Source organism: Anas acuta, chromosome 6 (assembly GCF_963932015.1).
Source record: "Anas acuta chromosome 6, bAnaAcu1.1, whole genome shotgun sequence".
Classification (NCBI taxonomy): Eukaryota; Metazoa; Chordata; class Aves; order Anseriformes; family Anatidae; genus Anas; species Anas acuta.
In genome coordinates, this window is record NC_088984.1 from 38,638,374 (window position 1) to 38,651,515 (window position 13,142).

Genomic DNA, 13,142 nt, shown 5'->3' on the forward strand with positions numbered 1-13,142 from the left:
GCCTCCAGGGCTAGGCACTGCAGCATGATGCCAGCAATGACATCATCCCAGGCGATCCTTTGCAACAGCCTCGGGTTTGCACTGGGCTGAGCAGATCTGGACGAGTGCCAGCATATGATCGGGCAGAGCTGTCCAGGAGCAAGGCAGAGCAGTGTCCCACTGCAGGCTCACGGGAGCACAGCATCTCTCGTCTCTGCAAACAGCCCCGGACACCGAGCACGGCCGCTTGGAGAAGCACAAGCCTCTGGTACAGCTCCTGGGAGTCACTGTCTGCTGTTTCTGGCGTCTGTGCAGGACTCACACTGCTCAGTTCCTTTTACCCCATGGAGACTAGGACTGTCTAGAGAGAACTGGTTGCTCACTGACCTCCAGTTCTGCACCTACGACTTCATACTCCTGTGAACCCAGGCCAAGCTGTGGCTGTGCAGACCTCACTCTTCATCCCGCATGTCTGCAGAGTATTAGGGACAACTGAGCAGGAGGAGGTCTGCAAAGTCTCTCCAGCTAGGGTGGCATTTGCCATGGGAAGCAGCAGGTTGACTTTAAAACCACCAGGATACATTTAACCAACTTGACAGAACAGGAAGAAAGAACAAGAAAATAAACTCAAGGCAAATTGCATTTGATCTGGAAATTATTAATATCTGAAACAATAAAGACAGACCCCCTGAATACCATTTGCATAGAATCCCTTCTCAGAGCCAAACCACACTTTAAAGGACTTCATCTCGAAAGAGCACTGCCGAATTGAAACAGAACTACTACCATGAGTAGAGGGTTGTGGAGCCAAAAGATGTCAGATTGAACACGAAACAGAATTTGCATTCTTTTGTGTGCTCCATAAATATTAACAACTTGACACCCCATAATGAAAGCAAAACGCACTTAAGCACGGGCAGAAAAACCAAACTAGCCAACCATTCTTCTCTCAGGATTACAATTGGAAATTAGTTGCCGAGGTCAGAGTTTTCCAGCACCACTGTAGGTTGGGATTAACTCCATGGACATTGTGAGGGAACAACAACATGAGAATCTGGCCTTGCTTGGAGCAAGAGGACTGCAGTCCCCATGAAGTGGCCGACCCATCCTTCCAGCCCTTCTCTGGATGGAATCAGCTGGCAAATCCTTAAATCAGCCAGCTAGCTAAGGGGCCACATGCAGCCCGGGGTTACAGCATCCGGCAGGCCCACTGAGCGCCCTCCTGAAGCAACCCAACACCTGCTGTGGCCCAGAGGCACAGCACCACTGCCTCACACCTAGCAGGTGTGCTGACAGAGTTTGTGGGCCACACAAAGTGATGTGGAGGGCACAACAGCCAAGGCTTGTTGCAATGCACTGCTCCAAGTTCAGAATTTGCCTGCCAGCTCTCACTCTGCTCATTTATCTGACAGAAGGAGCCATGTGTCTCTTGTGTCTTTAGGAAAAAAGAAGCAATGGCACCCAAACTCTTCATTTAAATCCCAGAAGAAGGTTTGTGATTTCTTTCCCTTGCACATCAAACAAAATAGGGCATTATCCTCTCGGCAAAGCCTTTAACTTTCCGGGACACACACCAAAAAAGAATGACTATCTGTAAGGGGGGGAAGCATGAAGGTAGACTGCAGCTGCTTTGTTTGGGTTTAACTTGGAACATGCACAAAGCATGGGATGTTCTGAATTCTGTGTTTTGTTCCAAGCATCTCTCAGCAAAACTTTTCTATATATCCCTTGGAGAGAGCTGAGGAGGGTGAGGAATTGCCTCTGTGTGTGGAAAGCAGCGGGGAATAAAAATAGGGTAATATTTGGTTTTGATTATTTCCCCCCTCCCCAAAACTGATGAAGGCTTTTGCACAAACTATCAGGAAAGAAACATTTATAAATATTATCTTATTGCCTAACGGAGTGTAAATCAGTTCTTGCACTGAGCAGAAGGGCACAAGTCACTAAATTATAGCTCCACAGTGCCTTGCTGTTCCTCTTAAAATAAATAAAGAAGAAGAACAGTACTACAGTTGCATTTACCAAGGCCTTCGCATATTTTCTTTCACCATTTCCAGAGCCAGCTTCAGGAACTGAAAGAATCCAAGGGGCAATGGTGCATCAGGCAATAAAAGTATTCCCCAACGAATCACAAATATTTCAACTTTAGACTCCTTCATACTTTGCAAGTCCCCAAGGAGCCTTTTGAATGCTTGCCCTTTCCTTACCACAGTGTTTCACTTGCTGTGTCCAAGGCAGGAGGTGAACTAACCTCTCTGAAGGACCTGGACAGCATGATGAATAATAGCTTGGCTCCAGCTTTATCGAAAGCTCCTTTCCGATGGCGAGGGTATGCACGAGTGCTTTGCCTGCAAGCTCCTGCTGCAGGGATCAGGGCCTGCCTGAGCTGGTACACTTCCACATCTTCCTCCAGTGCAGGGGGAAAGCTCTGTGCAGCCTCTTACTGAAACAGCTTCCTCACGATTTATCATTGTACGGGAATGGGGAAGTCTTAGGTACACTGCTGAACCTCCCTACTATTCATTATAGAAACACCACAGGAGAGACAGTGCCAACCTCAAAGACACACGGAAGACAAAAAATCCTGTTGTTTCTAGTACTGAGTAAAGTCTATTTAAAGTCAGGGGAACCTGGCAAGCAGTTCTGTGCGTAGACATTTCAGCAATGAGTCCCAAAAAGTTATGTGGGGAGCCAGCCACTGCCATCGCCCTGGCTCTTTCCTCAGCTCATCCTACCCCACAGGTGTGCCCTCTGTGCAAGGCCCAGACCCTCGGAAGGGAAGCCAGCAAAGTCCTACCATCTCCGACTGAGACAAATTGTATTTTAGTGCTCTGGTAAATACAAACTGTGGCTGTACCTTCCTCAAGGAAGAGTTGAGCTCTCCAGTGCTCCTAATCTCTAAATTGTTTGGGTAATTTCATTTGACTTTACTGATAAATCAGGAATGCATTTTGTTGAATCATTTACTGATTGCCCATTTCATTCCTTTTGAAGTATTCCCAGAAAGGTGAGGGAAGGACAGGGACGTTTTCTTCTATATTGTCTTTCCCCCACCTGCAACCATTAAGATTATTTGATTTTAGGTCTTGTTCAAGTTCCCTCTCCCAGTGAGGGAGGGTAATTGCTCACTCTCAGTCTCCTGCTGCCCACCACCTCCTTTTCTACTCCCCCCAGCAGCTGCTTAAGGAGGGCATGCCGGAGCAGCTGCCGTAAGAGCATTTGGGGGAGCAGTGACCCTGGCAGGTAACTCACACCAGAGGCACACAAAACACCTCTCACACCATCACCCTTTCGAAACTCCCGCCACAACACAGCTCTGAGCTTCTCTGGTCACCTGCACAAATTACTTCCCGAGTTTTTACCAGTGCTGGGAGGTGCCTCACCAGGCCCACCTACATTTAAAACAAAAGAAAACAAACAAACAAAAAAAGCTATACAGGATCCTGCCAAGGTCTCAGATGTACATTACTGCCCAGCCAGCAACACGTTCAGGTGGGGAGCTCCTATCGTAACCCTAGCCAGTGGGATCCAACAGCATGTCCTGCCTGCCCATCAGGTGCTAGAGCCCTCCTAGCAGAAGAGAACCAGGAGCACATAGCTGAGCACAACGTGGGCGCGCAGGGAGAGCAGAGCCCTGGGCACGGCTCAAGCAGCTGGCAGCACCTGAAACCAGGTGAAGCAGGTGGGGGTGGGATCCTGCAATCCCACCACCAGCACCAAGCTGCACTCAGCCCTTCTGCACGCTGCAGGGCCTGGACAAGTCTGGCAGTCCACTGGAAGCACCTGGCAGCCCATGGGCAAGCAGCCTGGCTGGAGAAGTGCAAGGATTTACAGCAGCCCTGGGGCTGGCCAGGCCCCACACTCATCAGAGAGCACCAGCTGGCGGAGAGAGACCGCAGCACTGCCTGAGCTTAAATCAAACATCCCACTTGAGCCCAGCTCAGGTTTTTACTTCTTCCCAGGCTCTCGGCGTGCCCAGTCTGGCTGCAGCACTGGGGCAGGAACAGGGGAACCCCAACACACGTGCAGCCTGGCCCTGTGGTGAGCATCACAGGGCCCGGCTCGGGAGGATATCCCCAGCTCCTGTGCATGTGCTTAAAATTGCCAAGTACCAATGGACTGTATTAGTACTGCCCCCAAAGGATGTGTTAAACATGCATCCCTGAACTGGCCCTAGACAATCTCAGCTTTGTAGCAAAGGAAGTTTGAGTAAATCAAATTTTTAAAAATTACAAAATCTTTTAAATAGACATGAAATGAAATTCTGCTGTTGAACCTTTTGATACATACTAAAAGCAACACTTTTTTTTTTTTTTTTAAGACAATTTTGCTAGTTTAATTTAAACCAGCCAGGAAAACAAAGGATTTAGCTGCAGTGCAGTTAATGATTCCAATAAAAAGAACTAGCTGTTTACATGATTGACACTCAGACTTTTCCTGGCCCCTTTCAGCTGTCCCTACAACACATTGTTAAGTTAACACTTAATAACACCAGATTAATATATAACAGAGAGATGTGTACAGCAGCCTCATTTGCTCTATTTAGCAAGTTTATTAAATTCTGTTTTTCTCCCTTAGAGAACTGTAAATAAGCCAATGTTCACCTTTGAGAATGAAAGTCTAAAGTGCAACTTAATATGAGCAAATCACCTGGCAAGTCATTTGTGACCCACAATTTTAAGTCACATTAAAAGTACCTGTTCTGCTAAACGGGGGGTCTGAGGCCCAGCGCAGCATGAAGCTGAGGGGCATGGTTGTTGCCCACTCCCCCCACCTCTCCGGGTCTGTGAACCTGAGCAGGGCTGGTCCCTCACAAAGTGTCCATGAACTGAAGAAAACAGTACCTGCAAGCCTTGGCTTCCCAATGAATTGGGCTGTGTGAGCTGGCACTTGGAGCAACCTCTCTCCAGGCAGCTTGTGGTGATGTCTGGTGGACACAACGTGCCACGGAGCACTTGGATGTAGTGAAATGGCTATGACTTGCTAAGTGCTACAGCACAGGCATCCCAATGGATGCATGCATCCCCATGGACAATGGGCAACTCTAAAACTATGATAATGCTAATTAGACTAATAATAAGACTAATAAAATAACAACCTTCTCTTTCTCTGCAGAGGATGTGGGTAGCAGAAAATTCTAAAAGAGTTTGAAGCAGGGATTTTGTAAAAGATTCCTAAAGGAGACCACAGCTCAGTCTTCACAGAATTGAAGGGGTTGGAAGGGACCTCAGATATCATCAGGTCCAACCCCCTACCAAAGCAGGTTCCTTACAGCAGGCTGCCCAGGTAGGTGTCCAGGCGGGCCTTGAATATCTCCAGAGAAGGAGACCTCACAACCTCCCTGGGCAGCCTCTCCCAGTGCTCCGTCACCCTCGCCACGAAGAAATTCTTTCCCATGTTAGTGTGGAACTGCCTGGGCTCTATCTTGGGGCCATTGCCCCTTGTCCTGTCCCTGCAAACCACTGAAAAGAGGTTGGCCAAATCCCTCTGTCTCCCACACCTCAGGTATTTATACACATTGATGAGATCCCCGCTCAGTGTTCTTTTCTCCAGCCCGAACAGCCCCAGGTCTCTCAGCCTTTCCTCACAGGGAAGATGCTCCAGGCCCCGGATCATCTTTGTGGCCCTCCGCTGGACTCTTTCCAGGAGATCCCTGTCTTTTTTGTACCGGGGAGCCCACAACTGGACACAGGACTCCAGGTGAGACCTGAGCAGGGCAGAGCAGAGGGGGAGGATCACCTCCCTTGGCCTGCTGGCCACGCTCCTTTTAATGCATGCCAGGACCCCATTGTCCCTCTTGGCCACCAGGGCACACTGCTGGCTCACGGCCAACCTGTTGTCCACCAGGACCCCCAGGTCCTTCTCCTCAGAGCTCCTCTCCAGCAGGTCATCCCCCAGCCTGTAGAGATACGTGCGGTTGTTCCTTCCCAGGGGCAGGACTCTACACTTGCTCTTATTAAACCTCACTTGGTTTCTTCCTGCCCATCTCTCCAGCCTGTCCAGGTCTCACTGAATGGCAGCACAGCCTTCTGGCATGTCAGCCACTCCTCCCAGCTCTGTGTCATCAGCGTACTTGCTGAAGGCAGACACTATTCCCTCATCAAGGTCACCAATGAAGATGTTGAACAAGACCAAACCCAGCACCGACCCCTGGGGAACACCGCTAGTCACAGGCCTCCAGCCAGACTCTGCTCTGCCGATCACCACCCTCTGAGCTCGGCCAGTCAGCCAGTTCTCAACCCACCTTACTGTCCGCTCCTCTATCCCACACTTTCTCAGCTTTGCTAGCAGGATGTCATGGGAGACAGCATCAAAAGCCTTGCTAGAGTCAAGGTAGATGACATCCACTGCTCTCCCCCCCATCTACCCAGCTGGTGATGCACTAGGACCCTTGACACAGGAGGGAGGACTTGCCTTCGTAACTGGAACATCTTAGCTCACCAGCAGGGCCCACATAGGCAGCCAGGCACCCAGCAGGAGGATTCACAGCACAACCCTGGAGTCCTTGTGCTGGAGGGAGCACCGGGGTCGATCTGTCATCCACACACAGGGCTAGACTGTATCAGCATGCCAGACAGAGTTGTAGATGAGACCTCACCAAACGCCCTTCTGTTTGTTACTAGACTTTCATCCATCTCCTCAGGCTGTGCTGACTTCCCACGTGCTCTCCCCAAAGCAGGCAGGCTGCAGGAGTTGGGTGCTGCTGCACCTGAGCTGCAGATGTGGCCCCCAGCCAACGTGCCTGCCTGCTAAACATGCTGCAGCCGATGGGGAGCACCCTGCTCTGAGCAAGGGCAGCTGCTTCCCTTGCTCAGTGGAAGCTTTTTGTTTAACTAACTAGGGAACAGCTATGACTTTAGATTCACAGCTTAATATGGGTCTTCAGGGGTAAAAGTAAGATTACAGTTTAGTACAATCTGCACATTATTTTTTCTCCTGGTAAGTTTCCCATGTGCTCTGTCCCTAAGATTTAAGCCTATGTTAAAAGAACAGGAAAAAATCAAATCCCCAAACAAGCACAGAAGGAGGGAATTCATTCTGGCTAGTACTTCAGCAGAGATACAGTTCTTTTATTAACAGCAGGTGAAATACCTTTGAATGTATGAAAGAACTATGAACAAAGCTACAAAAAGTCTAGGTGTGAGTAGCAGTGAGAAAGCAGAACTCCTGCCAGCACACTTCTGACAGTGTTGACTTACAAGTGCTGGGGTGAATGTCTCAGCTCCTCTGCTTGGGTCCAAATTCTTTGAAAGGAGCTTTTGATTCCAAAGCATTTAAATGCCAAAAGCAGAGCTTAGATTTGTACTCCTACAGAACACAGGCACCTTCAGACATGAAGTTTAGTCCAGGTCCAGCTGTACTAAGCACGCACTTGAACCAGTTGTTCAAAGTATAATGTAACAAATTACAGCAATTCAACAGCAATTGAGCATGTATTTTTTACACAATTTTCTAATAAACACAAATGAAGATATAATTTCTAGACACATCTTTTCTTTCTACATCAGTAACATATTTGCACTACATTCTAAATTAGGTGAATTGATACAGCTGCAACATTACTGGAGCTCTCCTGTCTTGTCCTGAGGTTTGGCCAGAAGAACCTGAAACTTTCCTGTGGAAGGAAGGGCACAGAAAGCTGCCGTGCATTTTACTTACAGGTGACTGTCTTACAAACGGCAAGTGCAGCTGAGCACCCCCTGACATGCAACTACCCACATCACAGGAATACAGAACACTTCTAGGCCTGATTCTCCACCGCCAAGTTGCAGTTGGCAAAGACAGGGAATGTCTACACCAGGCAATTCAGCTTAGGGCGGATACCCAGGGTCACTGGGGATCTGAAGCAGCACTGCCACACCAGCAGGGCTCTCTGCCCAGGCTAATTAGTTGGTCTACACAGAACTAAGACAGCTCAGCTGTTCCCAGGGCTAGTGCCTGCTTGCAGCTAGCTCCAGCTAGCTGCCCTGGACGTCTGTTCAAATGCCAGGCTCCCAGCTTGGCCACAGGTCACCTGTACTGCACCTAGCATGCAGGAAGAAAAAGCATAGAGAAGCCAAGCTTTTCACAACTGTGTACTCTCCCATCAGAGAGCTCCACCAGCACAACAGGTCAGCAAACCGGCTGCTGTGCCAAAGGTGAGCGCTGGTACCAACAGAAAGCACCAGTCACTCCAGGAAACTCACCTCTGCTGTCTCCATCTTCCCAGGGGATGCCATTGCCAGCTTGCAGGAGCAGGGGGCTCTGCAGCCCCCCAACCCCCAGATGCCAAGGGGGGCCCAGGTGGTCCCACTCTGCCAAGCCCCAGCAGCTTGGCTGCCAGCAGGGCATGCAAGAGTGGCAGTGGAGGGCACAGCAGTGACCCCAGGGCTGATGGTATGGTGAGGGGCTGTGCCAGAGGGACAGGGAGGCAGCCACAGCAAAGCTCATCTGTGAAAAGGAGGAGCTGCCTCTGCAGGCTTACAGCATGCACCTCAGTGGGGAGCTCAGAGAGGAAGATGAGTCTGAATGGCATTAAAAGAGCATTGTTAAAGATAAACAGGCAATCACAGTGCTGTTTCCAAAGCAGGCCTTTTTAAACTTATTATTAATTCCCTTGAAAGACATTGGTATGTAGCTACGGCATCTATGGATAAATCTGACAGAGCCTCATCACCTATTCAAGAATTCGTGCATGTAAACTAAACAATCTCAATTAGACTGTGGAAATCATTGCCACAGGATATTGCAAAACCAAAGAGTCTTTAAAAGTACTGAAGCAAACTTATGAATATTAGTTCCCTTCGTAGGCACTAGACATAACACCCTTCATACAAACCTCGGTTCACGTCCTTCAAGGTCTGGACACACCAGGGAAAGGACTGCAGCAGCAACAGACTAGTTAGATTTACAGCTTATGTACCCTGTACTCCTCTATGCCAAATTTTGTCTCAGTGTCATCACTGACACAGTCTCATTGTGGTCACGGTTTCTCCTCTTAGGAATTTTTAATAGGATTTTGTTTTTCCAATTTTTTCAATATGACTTTTTTTTTTTTTTTGCCAATTACAAAAGTGAAATTTTTAAGGTTTGTTGGGAAAAAAACAAACAAACACACATACACACACACAAAAAAAAAAAAAAAAAAATCACACCAAGGGGAGAGGAAGTTTAACAGTTTTGAAAGTTTTTAAAATGACTGTTTTGGAAGACATAAAGCACCAACTTCTATAATAAAGGAAAAATCCCAACCATACATTTCTTTTTTTTTTATTATTATTACCGAAGAATTTTAATTTCATATCTTGAATAATCTTTAATAGAATAAGATGTACATATACTTCAAATACCAAACAATTATGCCACCTGTAACACTTACAAAAGCCTGCCTGGCATGTGGGCTTTGCAGCACATGAGGGGCAGCACCTGGCTCTGGGTGCACACTTGCCTCATCTAGCACAGCCCCCATCTTACAGCCCCCACAATGTCCCTGCCTACTCACCCCTCCTCAGTATAGGCCTGCTGTAGCTGAGCTGTCCCAGGTGGAGCATCTCAAGGGGCCTGGCAGCCCCCAGAAGCATCCCCAGAGGGGGTTCAGTTTAGCCATTCCTTCCCTTTGCCGGGGCTAACACTGAAAGTTACCTCCGCTTCTCTACACACAGCACTTACATTGAGATTCAGCTCTCTAGAAACCATTACACACAGCACGTAATTTAACAGGGATGCTGTAGATTTAATAAGACACTGATTATATACAATTTCAAAAGACATCCAACTACAACACTGATATGGGGTGGATCACAGGGCTGCAAAGTTGCAGAGACATTCATTCCCTAATCAATTGGCATTTAGCATTACAGCTCTCTGGCCTACAGGATCTCCGTCAAGTGCATAATTGGTAGCTTTAATTAAAGGGCTACCCACAGCTTCATAAAGAGCTAGAGACCAAGGGCCTGCAGCAACTGAGAAGAGATGAGGTTGGTCACGTTCTTATTACCCTGCGATCTACCACCAGCGGCGGTCACGTGCTAATTACAGAGCTCTTGCAACAGCACGCCGGGCAGTTTTCCAGACTGATATCTCCACTGCAATCAGCGCCAAACTGCAGTTTATCAGGCTCTGACTATTAACTTTGTCCTTGCTGGAGAGGTTTCTACACCTCACCCCCAGCTCTCAGAAATGGTATTTTATGGTATTTCAGGGACTTAATACGTCCAATATTGATGAAGTTGTTGCTCCTCCTAGATCCCCACGTTAAGGAACAACATCCAGGGCAATTATCATCACGTCCAGGCAAGATGAGCGAGGACACCCATCCTGGCAGTATTAGTACACCACAGATAGTCATGATGTCCACAGCACCTGAATTCAGGGTGTTGGAGCTGAGACCAAAAAAAAAATAGTGAAAATTATATATAACAGCTGCTGATACACAAATATAGCTGAATATCTAGGTCTGAAGTTTCTCCCCATTCTTGGTTTTCAGCTCTGATCCACACAACTGTAGGTACTTGTGAGCTGCTTCTAAAAGGAACCACTAAGGATCCTCTCAGGAAAGCAAAACATGCCAAATTTCAGTTGGGAGCCACAGCTCTGCAGAAAGAGGATAAAAGCCACTACTCTGTATTAATAATGAAGGGAGCTGAGTCTGGATAATCAGGGGTCACATCGAACATTACTATTTCTAAAACTAGTGCTTTTATGGCAGATGTACTAAGAGCCTGTAGTTCTGAGCACTGTACATTTGGAGACATATGGGTTTAGATTTTAAGCAGTTGTTGAACAAAGTTAATCTCATTCTGGACCTAAGAAATGAATATAAGCAAGACCCTTTCATATCAGAAATCCTTCACATGTTTGTTATTACACGAGTCCTCCAAAATATTTTCTAGCAGAAATACTTGGCACAGCAAGAAAAGTTCTAATGCAGTTGTTCAGTTAAAAAAAAAAATCGAGTTAAGGCCAAAGGGCTAGTGATGCAGTCATATCCCAGAATATAACCCGAGACTCAGACAAACAAGTAGTGGGAGGACCATTTATACTTAGCGACTAGGTTGTCAGCGTGAAAACCTCAAGTGGGTTGTAAGTGTAGGGTTGTCTGTCTTTGTTTTTTTATATTTGCTGATTCAGCTATGACAATCAAGGGATGGTGTTGTTCAATTTAACTAAGCAGACTAAATCGTATTTATTCTTCAGTTGTTTTGCTTTATCTCAATCTGATAACTAGGCCTCATAAGAAGCACTGGTGTTTTCTTTAACAATCATTGTCTCTGAATATGATCTTGTTCATCTTCAACACCCTTGAAACCAGAAGTGCCTAACCAAAAGAGAATCCAACTATGACCATTAAAGCTACAAATCCACTGCATGCCATGCAAAGCCAGCACTAGAGGCATTTGCTCTGCAGGACGGGCTGGAATGCTAGTGTCAGTTGGCAAATGCATTTCCAAACAGTTCAGTAATTATTTTCTCTTCCTTTATTTATTTTAAAGTGTCCATTAAAGGACAAAACACTTCGCACCATGTTTTCCTTCCAACCCTGCTGCAGGTTACATGTTGACCTTGCCCACAGTTATTGGTCACTCCTTATCAGAAGCAGCTCCTCTTCCTTCTTCCCCTTCCTTCAGAAAACCTCGCCCTCAAGTGGTTTTGGTGCCATTTTCAGAGGGCTAGTTCAAGAAAGTAAGGGGTAGATTCATTTATTTAAAAAGAGGTCTAACACTATTTTGAAGGTTCAAAGAATATCCCGAGTTGGAAGGGACCCACAAGGATCCCTGAGTACAACTCCCAGGTCCCCAAAGTTCATACGGAGTCAGAAGCAACATCGCTTTTCTAACATATGCTCCTAACCATTAGTGGTGGGAATTTCAAAGCACACTTAGCCTTGGATTTTCTTCTTTTCCCACTGATTCAGCAGTGAGAATTCCCTTGACTTTAATGGGAATTGAGTTTGGTAAGTCCCGTGAAAGCCTCACTCAAAGTAGAGCAATTAAGGAGTTAAAGGGAACCCAAGTAGTCCCCTGGATCTCAAGATTAAAAGCAGTATGTGTCTCTTCATCTTGCTCTACCCCGTTTGCCAGTTTATGACAAGCACTGCCTGGGCATCTCAGACAGAGCTGGCCTCTCCACAGCACACAGACACAGTTAGGGCCGACAGAAGTTGGTTTCTCTGCCTCAGCCCTCCTGCTCTCCAAAAGGCTCTCTCACCTTCCTACACAGTATGAAAAAATAATAATAACAAGGCTCTGTTTTGATAGAGACAAAATGGTTGTTCAAATAGTTCTGCTCATTTCACAAAGATGCGTGATAATGTTTCACATATGGCTCCGTGCCTTTTAATAACAGAAATTGAACACACATTTCGAGACACAAGTTTTGTTGATAGGCTGCTGATAGTCCAGAGTAACTGTTTGCCTTTTGGTTTTAATTATTCTAAAGACAGCCCAGGGATTATTTACCCAGAGCTAATGGGTTTATGGGCTCTTTAAGGAGCAAGATAAGCCTACAGATGTGACAGTGAATGACATGGGGGTCAGAGCTACCACAGGGGCCTGTGCTCTGGAGGATGAGAAGGTGGTAGGGAAGGGCTTGTGCTGCAGCCTCAGGCCTCTGAACAATTAGCACATGGCCGTTAAGATAGTCTTGCTCTGTGTAAACATCCCTGTTTTCCCTGGAGGGGACTCTGATCTCCAGAGCACAGTCCACAGCCCCACAGCTTGGTCCAGGCTTCCCAGAAACATATACGAGGATGGGGCTGGACCACTCGCACTAGAAAGCTCACCTGAGGATCCAACTAACTGCTTCTGCATGGAAGGGCATCCCTCAGGGCCTGGTGTTTGTCCACCGCCCACCTGTGCTGGCCAGGTCTGCCACACAGCCATCAGCAGCCCACAGCTGTCCTGCTGTCCCCATTGCAGCACTGGCCCTTCCTCACGCCAGCCCCGGGCCTGGTTGGGCAGGGATGGATGCAGAGCAGCCAGAACAGGACAGGCTGTGACTGCTTGCACCAGCCATAATGACAACACTTGGGCTGTGAAGCAAGGTTTGGGTTGTCCAGACCAAGATGGTGCCAATGCTGTGGCACCAACTGCAGTAGGAGCCATGGGGAGGACGGCCTGTAGTACAGGGGAACATGGCTGGGCCTCCCCACAGCATGGGGACCATCCATCCCTTGGGATGGCTGG

General features: G+C 47.5%; 1 long non-coding RNA gene across 2 annotated transcripts in view; it reads right to left on the reverse strand.

Annotated features, from left to right (window-relative positions):
- Positions 1–13,142, reverse strand: part of LOC137858622 (uncharacterized) — a 35,293-nt gene that overhangs the window by 16,815 nt on the left and 5,336 nt on the right. The window lies entirely within an intron of this gene.